Here is a 9,766-nt window from a genome sequence, read left to right as displayed (position 1 = left end):
AAGAAAAAGTCCAGATATGCTCTGGTAATTTTGTTTGCTCCAAATGACATTAGCAAACATGTAGAGTATTATTGAAGAATATTTCTAGTTATAATTATATCAAATATAATTTATAATAAATTGTTTCTAAAACGGATAAATTCCATTGTAACAAAATTGCATCAGCAAGTTATTCAAACTCATTAAACCTCAGAAGGAAAACACAATCAAAGTAAAATAATTATAAGGCATGTTGGCATTTGCCGAGTAATCTTTCCATTGAGAAGTAGATTTAGCTAGTGGTGTCCCAGGCCTCTAGAACAGAGAGACTTACATACACATGTTCATTTAGTCTTTTATGTTAATTGATTTAGAGGGATAAATGTTGATATGTTTGCTCTGTAAAGAAGATTTAAAAACCTTCTCAACCTTAACTGTTATAATTCAGGAGTTATAACTTAAAAAACAAGTTGTTTTTTAAGAGATGTCAGTGTGACCAAGTATGCTGATTATTATCTGAGTGCTACATCACATCCATCCTCCAGGTTTCTAACTTGTTCTGTGCCACACCCAGGAGGCTGACTTCTGTGGACTGCAACCCTAGGGTTTGCCCTAAGATTTCCTGTTGTGTTGGGTTGATGAGATACTCTGGCCAAAGTTTGGAGCATGGGAAGAAAACTATGCCAAGGGACTCTGAGTGAGCTATCTTTTTTCCTGCTGTGACCCTGGCTGATACTGGTCTCAGAAGTGATCCTCAAAATGGGAAGCTCAGGTTGTGATGGTCACGTATTTGAATGCATAGATACCCTCCTTGTTGGGAGGAAAGGAGATGTAATAATATCACATTACTCAGATTACCGTTAAAGGCGGCATGTGATGGAGTTAGAGGGAGAGAACAAAGTAGTGAGGGATCAAATAGTCTTTCACTTAGTTGCTATGACAACCATGGGGTGGATTGAGGAATGGACTGGACACTGTCTACTCTGGAGAGTATACATAAAAGATAAACCTAAAGTCTAGAATTCCCAGTTCAAAACACTAGTCAATGGAAAACTCCAGTAGCTCAATAAATCAGAAACACCAAGGACTCAGATTCTGCAGGCAAAAATGTTTAGGTAACCCTACTAGATAAAGAATTCTGTTCAGCCAAGATGCTGGTAGAGAGTGAGGGAATGAGTGCTAAAACACGGAAGCTCTTGTTATCAGTTTAGATCTCGTAACCAACTACAAAAAGCTTTGTGGCACTTTTAAATTAATTGTTTCCCCCCTTTCCTTCTTACATTTTATGAAGAGGGCTAATGGTGGCTAACATCACAGTTTAGATTCCAGTGGTGGGAAGTGTGACAGAACTGACATCACTCAACAATGATGCTATGACTGATGATACTTTGTGTTTCTCCTGTATGGGGGTCACAAGTTCTTCATCTAGGCAGAGGTCAAGAGTAAAGGCTGAGTAGCAAAAGGAATGGACTGTATAGGTTATTCTCTGTTTGCATACCCCCACGTCATACCTTGATCCATACCATGCCCTTTACCTTCTGTGCGTCAGACACTGACCTCTATGGATTACATTACCAGACTGCCCTTGCCCTTTGGCTTCCAGCTGGGTTTAGCCAAAGGGAGACAGCGGCAGGGTATTGGCAGATAAAAGGAGAAGCACGTTGGGTTATTTATTCCCTCTGCACTCTTACATTTGCTTGGCCACAGTTTGGGCAGTGGCTGTGTTCTATAGTTAGAGCTTCTGTCCTTCAGTTCCTCTTCTATGGCTCCAAACTTTTTCTAGGCTCTGGAAACACTATTTCCCATCCTTGTGCCTTCAGTTGTGACGTAGCAATGATTTCTCACTCTTGCTGATCCCTGAGTGTTTCACCAAGACTTGCCCATACTGCTTTCATGGAACTCTCTCAGTTACAGCCTTTGTGTTTGCCATTTCTTTCCTGCTAGTACATTGATACACCATGGAAGGAAGGACACACTGAGAGGGACTAGGTAAGGACAGCCATTGGCAGTGGGATGCAGCTACAAGTAGTGGAGAAAATGCAGCTAGGAAGGCAGAGTAGAGAGTACAGAGAATATGGGCACAGATAACGGTATTCTAGATGAGCAATCAGCATTACACAGTCATAGCAAGGGGTAGTGGTGTGAATTGCTAAGCATGAAGGGTAAGGGAGCCAAGAATCCAAGAGAAGGTAGTCTTTGGGAGAACCCACTAGCCAAGTGGACAAAATAAGGGAATCAGGATTTTCAGGTGTCAGGGCTTCAGGCACCAGAATTTTCATCTCTCTTTGGGACTTGGCAAGTGTACAGAAAAGCTTCAGTCTCGATGACTCAGTTCCTGAACAGATTATCAAACACTGGTTCATTTACTTCATATAGTAGTTTGTTTGTTCATCTACTCACCAAATGTGTATTGAACTCCGTTTATACTGTAGGTCCTGAGTTGGATACCAAGGATATAAATGTGAATAAGATCTATTATCTGACTTCATGGGGATCACAGCTTACCAGGAGCTGAAGACATGTGTGAATGTAATTGTAGTACATGGTTACTAAACATCTTTACCTCGGTATATGCTGCAGGTACCTCACACCAAATATGCATGAAACTTTACTCATTATCTTCTAAAAAGCACAACACTCCTCCACTCCGCATTTCACGACCAGCATTGCTACCATCTTGTCTCAGGGAAACATGATGTGGCTCTTTTTAATTAAGGCATTCGTTTATCCCTTTGTCCATTGGAGTTGGTCATTCTTTTTTTTTTTTTTATTTATTTTGTATACAGTCTTTTTTAAAATATATATATTTATTTATTTAATTTATTTTGGCTGCATCGGGTCTTCGTTGCTGTGCGCGGGCTTTCTCTAGTTGCAGCGAGTGGGGTCTACTACTCTTTGCGGTGTGCAGGCTTCTCATTGTGATGGCTTCTCTTGTTGTGGAGCACGGGCTCTAGGCGCGTGAGCTTCAGTAGTTGTGGCACGTGGGCTTCAGTAGTTGTGGCATGCAGGCTCAGTAGTTGTGGCTTGCGGGCTCTAGAGTGCAGGCTCAGTAGTTGTGGCGCACGGGCTTAGTTGCTCCGCAGCATGTGGGATCTTCCTGGCCCAGGGCTCGAACCTGTGTCCCCTGCACTGCACCACCAGGGAAGGGAAGCCCTGTATACGTTCTTACTAGAGCATTTTCTTACTTGTAAATCTGATGAACAGCCAAGGTTGAGCACTGCTGCAGTAGATATAAATTCTTCTTAAACTGAGATCAAAATTGATCCTTAAAGAATGGAGTGAGCTGTATCTCGTGGGGTGTGTGTGTGTGTGTGTGTGTGTGTTTGTGTGTGTCCAGGAAGGCGAAGAGTCTAGTATTTCTTGCTAAGTGTATTTATGGAGCTAGTGGTCCCTCTTGGAGATGTCAAAGACGCAGTGTGACTAGTTGTTCAGCCAAGGATTCTCAGGATGATGTTATTTGCTAGAGTCTCCACATTCAAGCTCCCTCATTGTTATCAGCACTTTGGGTTCTTAGGGACTGATTCATGCAGGTTGAACTCAAAAGCCAAAATGTCAATTTATTATTAATATTTGATAAGAAATTCATGTCACTGCTTGACAGTACATTCTGTCCTGGACAGGGAAATCTCTGTTACAGCTGGACACAACCCTCTCTGCAGAATTGGATGTAGCATAAACAGGTTTCAGCTTCAGCCCCTCCCTTACCTGAGTCCTGTGAGTGCTGGGCGTGACTGGGAACTGTAGAGTATTCTAGGTAGAGAGGGGAAGCCAGAATTGCAACCAGGAAGTATTTCTATGTAAACATTTTTAGTAAATTGCCTAAAGAGATCTCAGAAGAATGGGCCCTGAATTTTCAAGCCTCTAATAATCCATCGTGAATTCTTTTCTTAGTATAAATAAGAATTTATTCTTGTACTTAATTTTGAATTTATAATTTTGTCTTTTTTATTGAAGGAAGTCCAACAGATGATATCTCAGGCTCCCCCACATCTGGATCTTCTCCTGTGTCTCTAACGCAGGGATATGGACACTGCTGGCCTGAGCAGAGGATTCTCCTTCATAGGTAAGACTCTGTTCACCTTTTTTTTCGATTCCATGCATCTCACAGCTCTGGGGTTACCATATCATTGCTTCAGGCAGAAAACAAGCAATTAAGTTACAGTTTGTCTACATTATTGTATCCCATAGAGATCTTGAGAGGGCAACAGGATCTCCTGAAAGAGACCTGGAAAATTCCTTAGTACCTTCAGTGATTCATTTAAAAACAATTTCTAAAGTTGGCCGCTCTTCTCTCCATTTTGGTGCTGGTCATCTGTTTCACCTGAGGGTGATACTTTTCTGACTTTTTTCTCACATTGTCAGATTAGTGTGCCGTGTACCATGTATAATAATAACAATAATACCATTTTCAAGATAGTATTCACCGATTCTCTGATATGCTTTTTATCAGTCTACCTAATGAAGAAGCATGGGTTACAGAAGACTTGTCTGAGATGAAGTGGTTAAAAATGTTTGTTTCCACCATTCTCTTTTCATATAGGCATTTTTGTAAATGGAGTACTCTTGCTAAATGAGTCTGTAGAAACTGCAGGTATAAGGGTGTTTCTCCAAAATCCATAGGCATAGGTCTTTTAAAAGTAGAATCAACCAGCTTCAGTGTACCTGTATTTCGAATTGATTTTAGAGCTCACAGTGAAGCTGTAGCTCAGCTTCATTTTCTCTAGACCTTTAGAGCAAACAGTCTTTGGAAGATCAATCTAAAGAAATGACCTTGACTTTGAATTCCTGCCTATGCAGTTATGGTATATTTCTACCTTCTTTATTCATTGCGTGATTTTATTTTGTTTTGTGTCCTAAGACAGTGATACATGAGCAATCACCACAACGTTGGGGGGCAATCTAGCTCTTTGGTGAATTAAGGCTGTTCCTAAGGGCTTCCGTAACAAAGTGCCAATGACTGGGGGGCTTAGAACAACAGAAATGTATTGTTTCATTGTCCTGGAGGCCAGAAGTCCGATATCAAAGTGTTGGCAGGGCCATGGCCCCTCAGTAGGCGCTACAGGGAGAATCCTTCCTTGCTTCTTCAAGTTCCTGGTGGCTTCTGGGGTTCCTTGGCTTGTGGCAGCATAACTCCATCTTTGCTTCTCTCTTGGGCTTCCTCCCTTCACGTGTCCTTTTCTTTCAAAAACACTTACAGTGAATTTAATCCCACCTGAAACAAATATGATCTCAACTTGATTCTTTCCTTCGTTATACCTGCAAAGGCTCTACCTCCAAATAAGGTCACATTTCAAGGTTCTGGGTGGACATGAATTTTGGGGGACATCATTCAACCCATTACAAAGGCCACTGAATTCCATTAGGTGGTAGGAACGCAGTTCCCTTCCTGACAAGGGAGATGGTATTTCGCTGTTATGGGCTCAGCAGATGGCACAGCCAGGCTCCCACCAGCTGTGGAGCTTTCACGGCAGCCAGGATGCTGACAAGAAGCTGAAGGTGTAAGCAGGAAAGGCAGTCTGTGCCCAAGAAAGAGAGGGGAAGAAGCAGAAGTGGTTTCTAGCAGGAAAAGATTTCTTGAACTTAATTCCTTCTTAAAATTCAATAGAGGTGTTCTGAGATGTGGGTGTTATTCCCCAAACCTTTGACATATTTGTCCTTTCTGAAACCCTTTTGTGTCCTCTGTGGCAGCTCATCCTCCTGTCTCCTTCTCATGGGACTTGCATGCAGTGAGTAAACTTTGCTGTAACCCTTCTGCTGCTGGCCTCTCACCTTCCACTCACTTCATTCTTTATCCTTGTTTTCTCCACTCTTCCTCATTTTATTCTTTTTTTCCGTTGCCTGTTTCATCCATGGTCTAAATCTATTACTTTCACAAAATTGCACAGATCCCTCAGGGCCTAGTGGGTGTAGGGCGGGCAGGGGACACCTGAGATTCCAAAGACAGAGCACAAGTCTTGGACTCCTAAGAGTTTATTCATTGTTGTGGTGTTTGTCTCAACACATCCTTGGCATTGTAGGCATTTAGCTTCTTAGGGTAGGGAAAGTGTTTATTTAAACTATGTTTATAAAATAGCTAACAAATATTTGGAGTTAACCTGTGTATGTAGGCCCAGGCAGTACTCTCTTTACGGAGTAAATTCTTGTCTTTCAGGCTTTTGCCTTTGTTTTGTTTTAGGGGGTTGGGAGTCGTTCAATAATGATAAATAATAATGCCAGACAAGCCTGTGCCTGTCATGGGCAATGTCCATATTATTACACCATTCAGTGAGAACATCTTCCTTTGATATTCTTTCTCTCTTCCTTTCCAATTCTATTACCTTTGTTTTGGAGGAGCTATACAGATGGCAGTGATCATGAGAGTCAGTTCAATGTCAGGGATACTTTCTCTGCTTGACTTCCTGCTTCCTGATGAGACCTTGTCTATGCTGAGATTATTTTTCCTAGCTGCTACTTCTTACACTGCAAAAAACAATTTTTATATTCTTTTCTCCTTCCTATGTCTATAGTGAGATGACAACAGTAAAAGATTGGTTTCGTTCAGTCCCTAACCCAGATTAGGACTAGAGTGAGAAAGTCCTAACTCTCCTACCTCCTCCTCCTGGCCTGCTGGTTGTCTCCAGCTCAATTACACTTGCAGTTACTCCGGAAAAACTACACTTGTATTTTATTTCTGCTTTAAATACTTCCTCCCTCCTTTCTCCAATCTTTTCTCAGTCCTTTAAGACATCTTCTCTTTTGAGATTTTCATGCAAATGAGGCTGAGAGGAGGAACGCTGGATTTTCTTCCTCGATCTGAATATATTAGATCCATTATTGGTCAGGGAGATATATTCCACAATCCGCATCCCCAGTACAGTGCTTGTATTGTCATGGCATATAATTGTCACGCAATCTATAAAATGCATTGTTGTGTAACTGAAAATTTAGAAGTCCTGGTGGACTTACAATAACAGTTACTAAGCAGGTGATGATGGACAGCAAACCTGTCCAGTGAGTTATGTTTGCATAAGTAACTCTCGAGGGAGGTCATGGACGCTTGGGGACTTTGTGAAACCAACAAATGTTGACCCTGGAAATGCCAGGGGGCTTGGGATTTTCTTAAAATTTTTTTTCAGGAAGGGTCCCTAAGGACTGGTAATGGTAGAGGAGGTGAACTAAAAATTAGTTTTCTCTGCTTCTTTCTTCTAAGGGTGGGGGGAAAATACAATCCCCCAGGACATCACTGTCTCCACCCAGAACCTGTTTGCAGGAATTGTGATTTTTCTGTGGGTGGTTCCTGCTCTTATCTTACCTAATCAGATTTTTAAATTCCTTGATGGTAAAGACGGTATGTTTCATTCCCAAGATAATTTGGGAGTTGGGCAACAATAGTAATTGTCATTTAGAAACTTTTCTTTCCTAAACTACTTCTTATTTTATACAACATGACTTTGTACTTCCTGTCTGTAAGAAAGTTCTATTTATAATAATCAAATATTTTATTAGGGTGGGCTGATATAAGTGATATTGTGAAATTTGCTGTTCATGTGAGAGATATAAAGTCTTGAGAGATCAAGAGAACAAATGTCCACCTCTTGGGACTTCCCTAGTGGCGCAGTGGTTAAGAATCCGCCTGCCAACACAGGGGACACAGGTTCGATCCCTGGTCCAGGAAGATCCCACATGCCGCAGAGCAAGTAAGCCCATGCGCCACAACTCCTGAGCCTGCGCTCTAGATCCCACGAGCCACAACTACTGAGCCCATGTGGTGCAACTACTGAAGCCCGCGTGCCTAGAGCCCGTGCTCCGCAACAAGAGAAGCCACCGCAATGAGAAGCCTGCGCACTGCAACGAAGAGTAGCCCCCGCTCTCCGCAACTAGAGAAAGCCCACGTGCAGCAACGAAGACCCAAAGCAGCCAAAAATTAAATTAATTAATTAATTAATTAAAAAAATAGAACAAATGTCCACCTCTTTTCTCTTTACGGCAAAGTTCACTTAAGATTAAAAATGGGTTCTGCATACAAAGGGGAAGGGAGGAGGAGACAGAGTAAAACAGTAAACCCCAATAATAGCCCATGTATCCTGAGAATGTGCGTCATTCAATCTTCTTGAGAACATTATGATGTTTGCCAATGTCCTGGTGGGGGAAAATGACTTACTAGGGAGTTGGCAAAGGAGGGATTAAGTCTAGGTCTGGCTCACTCCAGTGCTCCCATGCCTGACTACTACCCTCATGGCCTCTCAGGAAGAACAAAACCAAAGTAAGGAACAACGAGGGGAGAGAGAAAGCCAAAGAATGTGGGAGAAAGAGAGGCAGCTTGAGTGGCCTAGAATCTACTTTCCAATTTCAGGAGTATTGACTCAGCACCCCACGTAGGTGGAAGAAGAATTCTCCTATATTGAAGGAGCCTGAGGGGTTGACTGCCAAAGTTGACTGTGGAAGCACTTGGGGTGTATCCAAGACTTGTTTTTCTTGCATCTGTTGTCTCTTTTCATTGTGAAGAAATTTCTGAGAACTGTCACACTCATTACAACAAATGTCACTACGATGAAAAACATTTGAATCCCCCATTTTAAGGAACAGGTTTTCTCATGTGCATATTTTGCAAAATTCTTGAACACCATAAGCATTTGAGTGGTAGTTTGGAATTAAAAGGAAGGATTCTTTTTGCCAGGTTAATGTTTCATCGGCAGGTCAGAAGTGCATGGGATTTCAAAATAAAGCAAGAGAGAGGCTAACGGAGCATCCCAGTCTCTTGGTGGAGTCACCATAATCCAGGATCCTTTCCTGGCTTTGCCCATTAAGGGATGTAATTTTGATAGTTTTCCTATGAGTGTTCAACCATTTGCAGAGTAATTCACAGTGACCAATCATTCATTTAAACAAGCATTTGCTGAATACCTTTTGTGCTGAATACGTTCCTTTGAACCTTGTAGAACTTCTGCCCCTTTCTGTACCTGCTCTGTCCTTGAGGGACTGACCTTTATGGACTGTACCAAGCCTCAGGCTTTCCTTGGGCTCAATTTGTAGAAGGCGCTAGCAGGAGAGGGGAGGGCAGGAGAGGGAAGTAGGGTTATTCATTCCATAGGCGGGGCATCTGCAAACTGTGACCCTCGATCCAAATCTAGCCTGCAATTTATTTCTATAAATAAAGTTTTATTGGCACACAGCCATGCCCATCCATTTAAGTATTGTCTATGGCTGCTTTTACTCTCCAAATGTCAGAGTTGGGTAACTGTGACACAGACGTAATGGTCTGCAAAGTCTAAAATATTAATTTTCTGTCCTTTACAGAATAAAGTTTATTGACCTCTGCCTTAGGTAACTCCCTCTCTGGGCAGGGTTATTGATTCCTTAGGCATCTCCATGACTGTAAAAAGTCACCACTGTCAAGTGGCTCTCCTATAGCTTCAGCTACACCACAGCTAGAGCTCTTCCTGAGTTCTGGTAACTGTCTCTTCCCCTGGCCCTATCAAGGCCTACAGGTATTCTCACTATTGCTAGCCCTGGGGTGCATCACCATCTTTTGTTGCCCTTCTTTATCCCTGTACCCACTCTCTTAATGTCTCCTAATTTACCCCGTTGGAATTACAGAGAACCACAGATAAGTAAACAGCATGAGATTCTGGGAAAATGAAGAATAATTGCCTGTTTCTTTAGCTAAACACTTGGCAGAGCACTTTGGCCATCATCTTGCTTTATCCTCATAATGACCCCATGAAGTAGTTCCTATTATTTTCCTATTAGCAGGTAAGGAAACCAAGGCCTTTTTGAAAACTGAGTAACTTGTCCACGATTTCTACCT

The sequence above is a fragment of the Monodon monoceros genome, unplaced genomic scaffold (assembly GCF_005190385.1).
Source record: "Monodon monoceros isolate NGI ecotype Baffin Bay Population unplaced genomic scaffold, NGI_Narwhal_1 Super_Scaffold_2, whole genome shotgun sequence".
Classification (NCBI taxonomy): Eukaryota; Metazoa; Chordata; class Mammalia; order Artiodactyla; family Monodontidae; genus Monodon; species Monodon monoceros.
Note: the sequence above shows the minus strand (reverse complement) of the source record.